This window comes from Sesamum indicum, linkage group LG7, assembly GCF_026168435.1.
Source record: "Sesamum indicum cultivar Baizhima isolate 11 linkage group LG7, ASM2616843v1, whole genome shotgun sequence".
In the NCBI taxonomy this organism is placed as follows: domain Eukaryota; kingdom Viridiplantae; phylum Streptophyta; class Magnoliopsida; order Lamiales; family Pedaliaceae; genus Sesamum; species Sesamum indicum.
Genome location: NC_142663.1, coordinates 5579478 through 5591691, shown reverse-complemented (window position 1 = coordinate 5591691; position 12214 = coordinate 5579478).

Here is a 12214-nt window from a genome sequence, read left to right as displayed (position 1 = left end):
ATGTAAAAGCCACTTTTCCTCCTTTTGTGGTTGATCGCCCGCGAACTCGACCAGAAAATCGGCGAATACCTGCGCCTTTATCGCGTTCCTTGTCTAGAACTCAACGTCAAACTCCCCCAACTCCACAGCCCATTTGACCATCCTGCCCGATGTATCCGGCTTCGCCATAACCTGCTTCAGAGGATGATTTGTTAGTACGACAATGGGGTGGGATTGGAAGTAAGGTCGCAGCTTTCTCGCCGTAATCACCAAAGCTAGCGCTAGCTTTTCTATCTGGATATACTTTTTCTCTGCCCCCTGCAGCATCTTACTCACATAGTATACCGGGCTCTGCCTGCCGCCTTCCTCGCGAACTAACACTGAGCTCACTGCATAATCAGAAATAGCCAAATACACGTACAGCTTTTCCCCCACCATGGGATTAGAGAGCAAGGGTGGGGTGGTTAAATACACTTTAAGCTCTTGGAGAGCTCGTTCACATTCTTCGTTCCATTCAAAATTGTTAACCTTTCTCAAAATTTTAAAGAAGGGTAAGTTGCGATCTGCAAACCTGGCGATGAAACGGTTCAGCGAGGCGATCCTTCCTGTCAGCTGCTGCACTTCCTTTATAGATTTTGGTGATTCTAGCTGCATAATTGCCTTGATTTTTTCTGGGTTCGCTTCAATGCCTCGTTCGCTGACCATGTAACCTAGAAACTTGCCACCCTGCACCCCGAAGGTGCACTTGGACGGGTTCAGTTTCATTCCATATGATCGCATGATATCGAAAGCTGTTCGCAAATTTGTCAAGTGATCGTCCTCCTTCTTACTCTTGACCAGCATGTCATCCACGTATACTTCCATCGTGTTCCCAATATGGTCTTTGAACATGCGGTTAACCAATCTTTGGTAAGTTGCTCCTGCGTTCTTTAACCCGAATGGCATTACATCATAACAGTATACTCCCTTTTCGGTTACGAACACAGTCTTTTCAGCGTCTTCCTTTGCCATGAAAATTTGATGGTAGCCTTGGTACGCGTCCATCATACTGAAGAGCGCGCATCCTGCCGTTGAATCCACCAGCAGGTCAATCCTTGGCAGCGGGTACGGGTCTTTAGGGCACGCCTTATTAAGGTCCGTGTAGTCCGTACACATCCTCCATTTTCCTGCTGCTTTAGGGACCACCACAACATTTGATAGCCAGGTCGTGTACTGGACTTCTCGAACAAAGCCAGCACGCAACAACTTGGCGACCTCTTCTTCGATTATCTTATTCCTCTCGACCCCGAAAACCCTCTTCTTCTGCTTCACTGGTTTGACCTGTGGGTCAATATTTAGTCTATGAACAATTATCTCGGGATTGATACCTTGAAAATCTGATGGGCTTCACGCGAACAGGTCGTGGTTACTCCGTAAGAAGTCGATCATCATCGTCTCCATTTCTGTAGTCATCTGCGATCCAATCCTGGTCGTTTTCTGGAAGTTCCCAAAGATCAACTCTACCTCCTTATACTCGCCCGAAGGTTCAATCCTTTCCATCTTTCCTCTCTTTGCCGTCTCTCGGCTTGTTTCCTCCTTCCTTTTTTCTCTCTTTGACTCCCCCTGCTTCACAGCAAGATTATAGCACTGCCTTGCTATTCGTTGGTCGCATTTGACTTCCCCAATTCCCTGTGGCGTCGGGAACTTCATCTTCAGATGGAAGGTAGATACCACCGCTCGAAACTTGTTCAATCCTGGTCTTCCCAAAACAACATTATACGCGAATGGGCTATCAACGACCAGGAACGAGATCATGCATGTCTTCCTCTTGGGCTCCTCACCTAGCGACACTGGCAGCTCGATTACACCTTCTGGGATGACCTCATTCCCTCCGAACCCAACTAGGGGTGTCCGTACGGCCTTTAGTTTCACATCTCCCAAATCCATCTTCCTGAGGACATCACTAAAAATAATATCAACAGAACTGCCATTATCAATCAATACCTTATGTACCTGGTAGTTCGCAATGTCCACCTTTATGACCATAGGGTCGTTTTGCTCCGCCATGTCAGCGCCTAAGTCCTCGTCACCGAAGATAATGCTCTCCTGCTTTTCCACATGCATCATTAGCCCATCGTGTTTCCACCTGCTTTCTCGAGCGTACCTTTTCCTTGCTCTGCTTGAATCCCCACTCGTGGGTCCCCCCGAGATGGTGTGGATGACACCCTTGTTAGGAGCGTTGTCTCGGGCTCCGCTCGCCCCCGCTTCATCCCTCTGGAGCTTTTCCCGGCTTCGCGATCTACTGCGATCTCGCTGTTCTGCCCTCCTGTCAATCAAATGTTTAAAATACCCTTGTCTTATCAACCGTTCAATCTCGTCCTTTAGTTGGTAGCAATCCTCCGTATTATGCCCTCTATCCTTGTGGAATCTGCAGTACTTATTTGAGTTCCTTTTTGTTCGGGTATCCCGCATCTTCTCTGGTTGCTGCAAGAGGCCCTCGTTTTCCACCATCATCATCACCTTTTCTCTGGTAGTCATCAGCGGGGTGTACCTATGGTAACGGGGCACATAAGGTCCTTTCCTCTCGCGATCTCCTTCCGCTCGTTGTTTTCCTTCCCGCGATCTTTCTCCCTTCGTCCTGGTCGGATCTCTAGACCAATAGTTATCCTTCATGGCGTTCATTTCTTCCTCATCAATATATTTTTGGGCCATCTCCATTAACTGCTCCGTGCCCGTAGGCGGGTCGCGGGCGAGCGCTGATGCAAAAGGACCTTTCTGCAAACCATGGATCAAAATACTAACCATCATGTCGATTCTTAGGTCCTGCACCTCCAGCACTTCGTTGTTAAACCTCCCCATGAAAGTTTTTAGCGTCTCGTCCTCCCGCTGTCGGATCGTAAACAGGTGGGTCGCCGATCTCTTTGCTTTTCTCTTACTGGCAAAATGAAAAGAAAACTTATGAATTAACTGTTCATATGAATCAATAGTTCTACTACCTAAGCTTGTGAACCACTCCTGAGCTTTTCCCTTCAGCGTGGTGACAAACAGTTTTGCCTTGATCGGATCGGTCTGACCGTACAGATTCATCACCAGGTCAAAAGCGGCGACATGCTCCCTTGGGTCCTTACTTCCATCATACTTGGGCAGGTCAGGGAATCGGAAATTGTTATCCACCACTTCCAGCAATATCCGGTTGGTGAAGGGCGAGCTCCGATTCTGCGATACTAACTCTCCCCTCTTCTTCAATTCCTCGATTTGCTTTCCTAATTGCTCAATCTGCTTACCAACACTGTCCACCTCTTCGCGCGAAATAGCTGGCTGTCTCGCAGCAGTTTTTCTGCTTGCCACTGTTCGCTTACTAGTCACCTCATTGGATAAGGTTCTCTCCGGACCTCTCTCCGGTGCCCTCAAGGTCTCTCTTCGTTGTTCCGTCTCCAACTCCTGGAACAGCTGCCGCTTAACCCCTTCCCTGGCTGGGGTCACCGTTCTGCGTTCATACTCAACAATGGCCTTCCTGCTCGCTTCATCGATCATGTGCTGCAATTCTTCTCTCGTCATTTGAATCATCCTCTCATCTCCTTTCCTCGGAGTCTCTTCTGCCGGTTGATCCCGTCTTGATGTCCCTTCCATTTTGACTTGTCCTCAATTTCCCACAGACGGCGCCAAATGATGTAGGTCGCTCAAAATCAGGATTTTCGGATCGGGGTCGCTAGGTCGAGCAACCGGGTCGTGATCGCTGACTCCCTCTTTCAAGCTACCTGGAGCGGATCCTGAGAACACAGCAAACGTCAGACTAGCCGAGAGGCCCTCGGCGATGGCCCGCCGATGCTTAAGTCAGAAAGGATGGGATCGAAAATAAAGTAACGGGATCGAATTAGACCACAAATTGGCGGTAAAAGTAGATAGTCAAAACGTATTTAAAATACCATAAATGAGGGTATTTATACTGGTACGGTACCCTCTGCGCGCACCACACGTGGCTCCAGTGAGAGCGCGCCACGTCACCCTCTGTTGAACCTGCAGCCGCCGCTGCTGCAACTGCACAGTGGGCCCCACCATGCTCAGACATAGGCTCAGTCATAGGTGCAGCATGATTACTGTCTTGGGTGTGGAGCTTGTGCCAAAAATAGGGGGGGTATTTCGGTAATTATGCAAATTCCCTCATCAGGTAAAATCCTGTGACAAACCACTGATCATATTTTGTATAATTATATAAGTGTTAATTAAACTCAAATCTTATATGAGATTATACTTTCTCCCAAAAAAATTTTAAAATTATACTTACATTCCCTTCAAAAATTTATTGTTTACATCTGACTCTATTTTGTTGGAGTTTGGACAAAAAATGATGACGTTAACAAAACAATTACATAAATTTTTTATTTTACTCCTCATTTAACATTCTCATGTAATACTTTTATATTTGTAAGAAAAAAAATAAAATAATATTAGAATCACTCCATGTATACTATTACTTTTGTTCCTTAAATATAAAATATACATAAAAATATTAAATGAAAAGTAAAATTAAAAATCTATATAATTTTTTCAATTTATCATGAAAGAAAGTCAGGTATAAACAGAGAATTTTTTAGGAGATGTAAATGTAATTTCAAAATATTTTTTAAAGAAAGTATAATTTCAAAATATTTTCGAGAAAAAGTGTAATTTTATATTTTTAAATGAGATTTAAATATAATTAGCCCTAATTATAATTCAAATCCAACATTCCATAGAGAACATGACTCATATAAACTATAATCATATAAATAAATTTGTGGTTCGGTGGATTGAGGGATTTGAAATACTTAATAATAAATTATTTGATTTTTTTATAATCATTTTAAATTTAAAGAATTTGAAATTATTTGAATTTATTTTTCAACTATATTGTGTAACTATTAATTTAAATTATTTTAATACAAAAATATATAAAATTATTTTATATGGGCCTATAACCCTTTTCGCAATAAAAAATATAATATTTAATTATAATTAATTAATATAGTTAATAATAAATAATCATATTAAATAATTATTATCACAGTTATACAATAATTGTTGGTCATAATTTTTGCAAGAAAGCCTATATATTTGTTATGGCTAAAATTCGTGACATATATTTTTACCATAATTCTAGCTGTGGCAACTAATATTTTATGATAAAAAAAATAATTTTTGGTATTAATTTTATTTTATCATTATTAATTGTGATTTTTAATGATAGTTATTAATATTGTAGCAAATAATATATATATTTTCCTAATGTCTAGAAAGTAATGTGGTAGTCCGTATGTGGGCCGTCGGCGCAATGCAGCACCTGAAAAGCATTTCATTGCAGAGACCGCACTGCAGGTATCTCTTACCAATAGATGGTCTCTGCACCCCATGGGCTCCACATTTCATCGCGCGTCCATCCGTCAAGATTATAGAGAGCGATCGACGGCGGGGAGGCGATTGTGTGATGGGAGCTTTCACGCCGGGCTAGTCACTCTAGTGCACTTAACGAGGGCGTTGGGACTAAAACTCGCCGCAATCTCAGCAGATTCGGTACTCCCGAACGCCGTTCTTCTCTTGTTTCGACACTGTTGACCCGAACCCACGTGTCGGGCATGCAGCCGATCATATTGATCCGATGTTGTACGAGTATAGAGACGGTACTATACGGTATAAATATACAGAAATAATATTTAGAGATAATTACACTTCCCTTTGTTGAAATTTAGTTAAATTACATATAAATTCCTTATTATTCGAAAAATTACGTCTAACACCACTGAGTTTTCTTCTACCTAAAAAACAGATTCCTTCATTGGTCAAAATTCACTGAATTTGTTGATATTAACAAAAAAATTGAATGAAAATTGTTATATAAACTCGATTGATTTAATATTGGCTTATTACCATATCAAATAACTTTTCTATGACTAAATTACCCTTATATCCCTGAAAATAAACCTCATCACATATATTAATATGTGTAAATATGTATAAGGATAATTTAGTTATAAAAATTTATTTTACCTATAACAAATCAGTCATAAATCAATTTAGGGTAAATATGAATTTTATCTAATTTTGATTAATATTATCAAATTCGGCGATTTTTAATTAACTGATAGATTTATTTATTATACAGAAGCAAATTTTAGGGACACTAAATATAATTTTTCAAATTACATAGAGTTTACATATAATTACACCAAACCTAAAGGACTGGAGTGCAACTATCCCTAATATTTAGAATGCTTACATTATTACTTTGGGTTTTTAATTATTTCATATTGTATTTTGATCGATAAATTTTGGGATAAGAATTTTAAATTGACAATAACAAATTTATCAAACTTGTTTGAATAAATACATACTGAAAGATTTTAAACTATACTTTGTAATATTATATGAGTAAATTATAACTGCATCTTGGCATAATTACAAATACTCTCCTATTGTCTGAAATATTATAAACACTCCAAGTGAAAAATAATTATGTAGTATTAGATGTGAGGTAAAAATTACTATTTTACTCTTTTAATTTTTTTTAAAAGAATATTTGAAAAAAAATATAAAAAGAATATGAGGGTGGATAAAGTAAATGGTAATACACTTTGCACCCCAAACTATCCATAAAGTGCATTGACACCCCTAAACTATAAAACGTAAGAAAACAGTCCCTCATGATATACACTAATTTTTTTATTATTTACACCCCTATAATATCTCTATTAAAATCATTCTTCTAAATATAATCTGAATTATTATAATTTTTTTATTTAAAATAGATATTATCCAAAATTTATAACTTTTATACTTAGTATAGAGCCTGTATAAATCCCATAAATTTATAATTATTATATTTTTTATACAACTCGTAAAAAAATTACATAATTTTTGTCTGTGTTGTTATATATATTGAGCTTTTTCAAAAATAAATTGTCAATACAAATTTAAAATACAACACTGAACATATATATACTGTAGAATATGCAAAATCTATAATATAATTAATATATAATAATTTATATTTTTTTAAAGTGGTATATTTTTATTATGTGGACATATATTAAAAGTTTGTAAGTTATATAACATACTTTTCCTATAATATTATATGCATTATATATTGACACATATTTACATATACTTTGTAACATAATTTATTTACTTTGTAAAAATATATTTGCTTAGATTGAGCTTATAATTTTTTTTGTGTTCTATAATTTATAAAAAAATATAAATTATAGATATTATTTTTAAAATAAAATATGAGTAAAATTTTAAATCACTAAAAATAGTTTGGCCAAGATATTTTAATAAAACATATTTTAGGAAGTAGGATAAAAAAATATAGAGGTAAGTGAGAAGGGCATTTTAGTTTTATCAATACCAAACTATTTGGTCAGAGGTATTTTTGTTACCTTTCATACTTTAGGAGTGTGAATGAGACAAAATGCATAGCTCAAGGGTGCAAAGTGTATTTAACCCTAAAGTAAATAATTTATTGAGAATATTAGTTCATCAAAATATTTTATAAAATCCTAAAAGTCTTTAAAATTATAATTCATCATCAGAAAAGATATTTTGGGCAGTTAATCATAAAAACTGGATTGAAACCTAACGAAATGGGTTAATTGTTATACGGATGTTAAGATCATAGGAGTATTTTAATTTTTTAAACAATGAGAAGGTGTTTGTTTCAATTATATCAAACCTTAGGGGATGTGGTTGTAATTTATCCATATTATAATCAATTTCAAATTTATTTAATATAAAGTTATTTCAAATACTTATTCTGAATCTTTTTCATGAATTTTAAAATCCTTCCATTCAAATGTAGCTTTAGAGTATTTATTTGAAAATTTATATGTAATGAGTAAAATAAAACTATTGCTCAGTAAAAGTATATTAAAGTTAGGGTAAATTACAATGAATTTTTCTGAAATTTGTCCAATTACAAATACCCCTCATTTTTTAAAAATTTTTAAATACTCAGTAAAATTACAAATAGCCCATTGTGACAACTCATTTTAGGGGGTATTTGTTAGAGTATTTATAATTTTTTTAAATAATAGAGTATTTATAATTGATAAATATCGTGGAAGCCTTTTATTATTTATGTTATGCTACTTAAGCACTCACTTATATATGAAAATTGTATTCACAGATTGATTAGTGAAAATTATGTAATATATTTTACTGTTAATACTATATTCTTGTGATATGATGCTTGTTTTTTGGGTAGTGCTTTCATGGAAAAAATATAAGTTGTAAGAAAACATCTCAAAAGCAAGAAAAATCTAAAAATGCAGCAAAAAGTGTATTAAAGATAATTTGTGAGTCACGTGCTATCAAGAATCCGCAAAACAGAAAATTGAATTTAGCATAACTCATGACTCAGGGTTATCAGACAAATACCAGGCGGGAATTGAAGAGTCCCCAATATAATTGCTTAATCAAATTATCATATCTAGCAACTTATCTCTTTGTAATTATGCTGAGAAGTTTAGTGACAATAGGATTAGAAGGAAGGGGAATTAGACTAAATTTAGGACTCTTAAGAATTATTATAAATAGTAGGAAGAGAAGAAGATTGGAGGAGTTCTTTTTGCTGAAAATTGAGAGTCACACATAAAAGCACAAGTGGAGAAGCCATCCGGTGCCGGAGTGACAGATCATTCACGCCCGATTTTCTACTCCATGAGTTCTTCTATTTTCTTTTCGTTTGTTTTTTATTTAGTTAGTAAGAACTAATTTCCTTTTTGCTAGGGGTAATTCATGGTGTGAATTAAATGATATGTTGACATAGACCTGATTCATCTGATTTCACATGTTTTTCATAAATCTTAATGCATTATTGTTACGAGTCTTAAATTGGAGAAATCCACTATTTTCTTGATAATAATATATTTGATATAGCTCGAGAGAGTGTGTTAAATTAACTTGAAAAAAAACCCAGTGTATGAAAATATTGCATGCTAGATTAATTTGTGAATTCTACATTCATTGGATCAATTAGGTGGATCAATAGCCTTAGCATCTTTCTTATCTTTAAATTTTCTACAACACGTTTGTTGGGATTTATTTTAGTTAGTAACTATTTTTATTATTATTATTATTATCATTAATAGTAGTAGTAGTTAACTCATCAGTTGATTTACGATTGTCCAAATAATCGTAGATTAGTTATAATTTTGGTAATTATTATATTTAAATTCTCGTGGGAACGATATCTATTATACTATTTGATAGCTAGTGCACTTACCAGTGATTCTATACATATTTTAGCAATCACGGATAATTTGTAAGTTAGAACCGAAGCCCACACACACAAAAAAAAAAAAAAAAAAACATTAATACTTAATTTATTGAATGTAAGGTATTCGGGGAAAAATACAAAAATGAACATGTAATATGTCAGTGATTTTTTGGTTGACTTAAAAGGTAATGTTATGAGATATTTAAAAGTTTATAAAATATTTTAAGTTATTTAATAATTTCTTTTAAAACGTAACTTATAAAGTCTTATTAGAATTTAAAACCTTATTCAAAGAACAAACAAATAATTCTAATTTATTTGAACAATAATTTGACATAGTGATATTCTTATTATAAAATGAATTTGAAAAATTTTATTTATAAAATTAATTTAATATCTTACACTAGAAAAAATATGATTTTTTTTTTCTAAAGTTAATTACTATAATAAAAAAAATCATGACAAACACAAATTAACCACAGTTTCACGACAGTCACTAGGTATTGTTTTTATAAATGAGGTCAAAGCATTAGACCATAACTAAAATCAAAACAAATATCGAGTTAATTATTGCAAACACTTAAATTTTTCGCACTGATTTTGTTTAACCGTAATTACTAATAATTTATAATATAACAAAAATGTAATCTTTTCTATAGTATTACAAAATAAAAGAAAAATAAATAAATAAGGGATGATATAATATACATATTTCTTAAATACACTTACCAAACATCCTCTTTATTTAATGAAATTTTCCTCGAAGAGACCATCTCTCTATGTCCTTTGGAACATATTGATCCAAGGCAAAGTTATTTTGACCCAAAAAATAATATATAATATGTTTTCTCCAAGAATTGATCAACTATCAATTTACGTTCCTCCCCCCTCCCCAGGACTTATTGGAACAATACAATTTTGGAAAATCAGTAGACTTATATTCATGTAAAATAAATTATATTTTAACGTAATAATAAAATTTTCAGATATTTATAGACAGTAACCTTTCTTTTTTTGGTAAAAAAAATATCTTACTTGATTGAAAATAAAAAAGAAAAAATTAATCGAATTTGCGGATTAAACTCGCAGGGTCTGAAGTCAGGATGGTTGTGACAGGTCAAAGGCAGGGTGAGGGCGAGCAGACGGGTTTCAGGTCTGATCAAGCCCATCTCGTTGTCGTTGATAAACATAACAATCTTTATTGAACGTGATTGTGCGGATTCTATATTGTTGTAAAAAATAAAATTCTACTGAAGAAAATAGAGACATTATCATGAGAAATGGAACTTTATGCTACATTAATCACTAATGATCTCATAACACTGTCCTATCAAAACTCACATGAATGATCGGAAAAAATCTTATTCAAATTAAGTTTGGTCAAATTAAATCAATCACGGAGCAAGTATGATATATTTGTCATGTGATTGGTTACTTTTTCTAAATTATAGATCAATTACATCGTAAGTATATTGCACTTATCGTATAATTTATTCAAATTTCATCAAATCTGATCCAGGTTTAAATTTTCAATGGTTACGGACATACTTAATTTAGGATCACAGAATCCTTTTTTTTTTTTTATTGCAATGTTCCAACATATATCCATACATGCTCATTAATTCAGGCACTTAAGTCATAATTATCATGATTTATAGTCAATTTAAATAATTTTTTTTTTGTTGGTGAAAATGAGATTTTAAATTCTCATTGCGTGACTGCTGTGATGCAATAGACTTTGGTTAATTAAAGGACTATTTAATAAATACAAAAAAAGATTAATAATAATGAAAAAGCAGTAGCACTTACCCTTCAGTAATTATGAGTAATTAGATTATAATATATTAATTAAAGAGGTTAGGGGTGGATTTTAATCCAAGCAATCAAAGGAATGCAGCATGCTTTGAACCCCATTGACCATGCCACAAATTAAAAGGCTATATCCTATGGTATGATATTGCACTCACTTTGGGGTTTTGACTTTAGTAAAACCACTAAACTTGTGATTATGGATAATCATTCTTTCTATATTTTTTTTAAGGGTAAATTACGGTGATTTTTTCGGACATATGTCACAATTACAAATATCTTCTCATTATTTGAAAATTATAAATACCTCAAAAAATTAACGATCGTCTAATAAATATCCCTTTACAATGGGCTGCTACAAGGGAGTATTTGAATGTGAATTGTTAGGTTTGCAAATTATATTATCCTAAGTTACGAGCATGATTTCTGAATCTATACTATATAAAAAGAAAAGGTTTTTTTATATCGCGAACAGCGGTTATGACACTGTAACACCAATTTTATCATTACGCCAATAACACCCCTAAATTGATTTTCTTTTTTTTTTCTTTTTAAAATATGATGTGTTGGTTTATATATACTTTTTTTTATTCATAATATATTTTAAAATATAAAATATTAATTATTATATGTACATAGGAACAGCGTGTCACAACGACTAGTTCTTCTTAATGTATTTTTAGAGTGACTTGGTACATCAAAAGTCGCGTCAACACTAGGTTCTCTTGATCGATTAGGGGGGCATCCAGATGTGCTGCTTGCAAACCTGTAGTGATAGATGAGGAGCGACCAAGTGGTCTACTAACGACACCTTATTCTTAAGAAAAATAGATTACAAGTTCGATTAGGAGGGGTGTTGGGGAAATTGGTTTTGACTACCCTTAAAAACAAGAAAAAATAAAAAAAACTCTTAACGATATACGTTGAATTTTGTGAATTTTTTTCTACACATAAGTAATAATATTAATACAAATTGACCTTTAACCACTAAGGAAATTACAAGTGAAATAGGTTGGTTAGAGGGGACCAAGTTTATGATGTGGATTGTGGTCCTAGTGTCAAGTATTTTAGTAACAATCAAATGATTAAGATTATGATTGTAATAACAAGAAGATTTCATTATTAGGGTATAAAAATCATAAATAACCATATAATAAGAGGAAAAATAAAAAGTCCTAAGTGGGGCCCATTCCC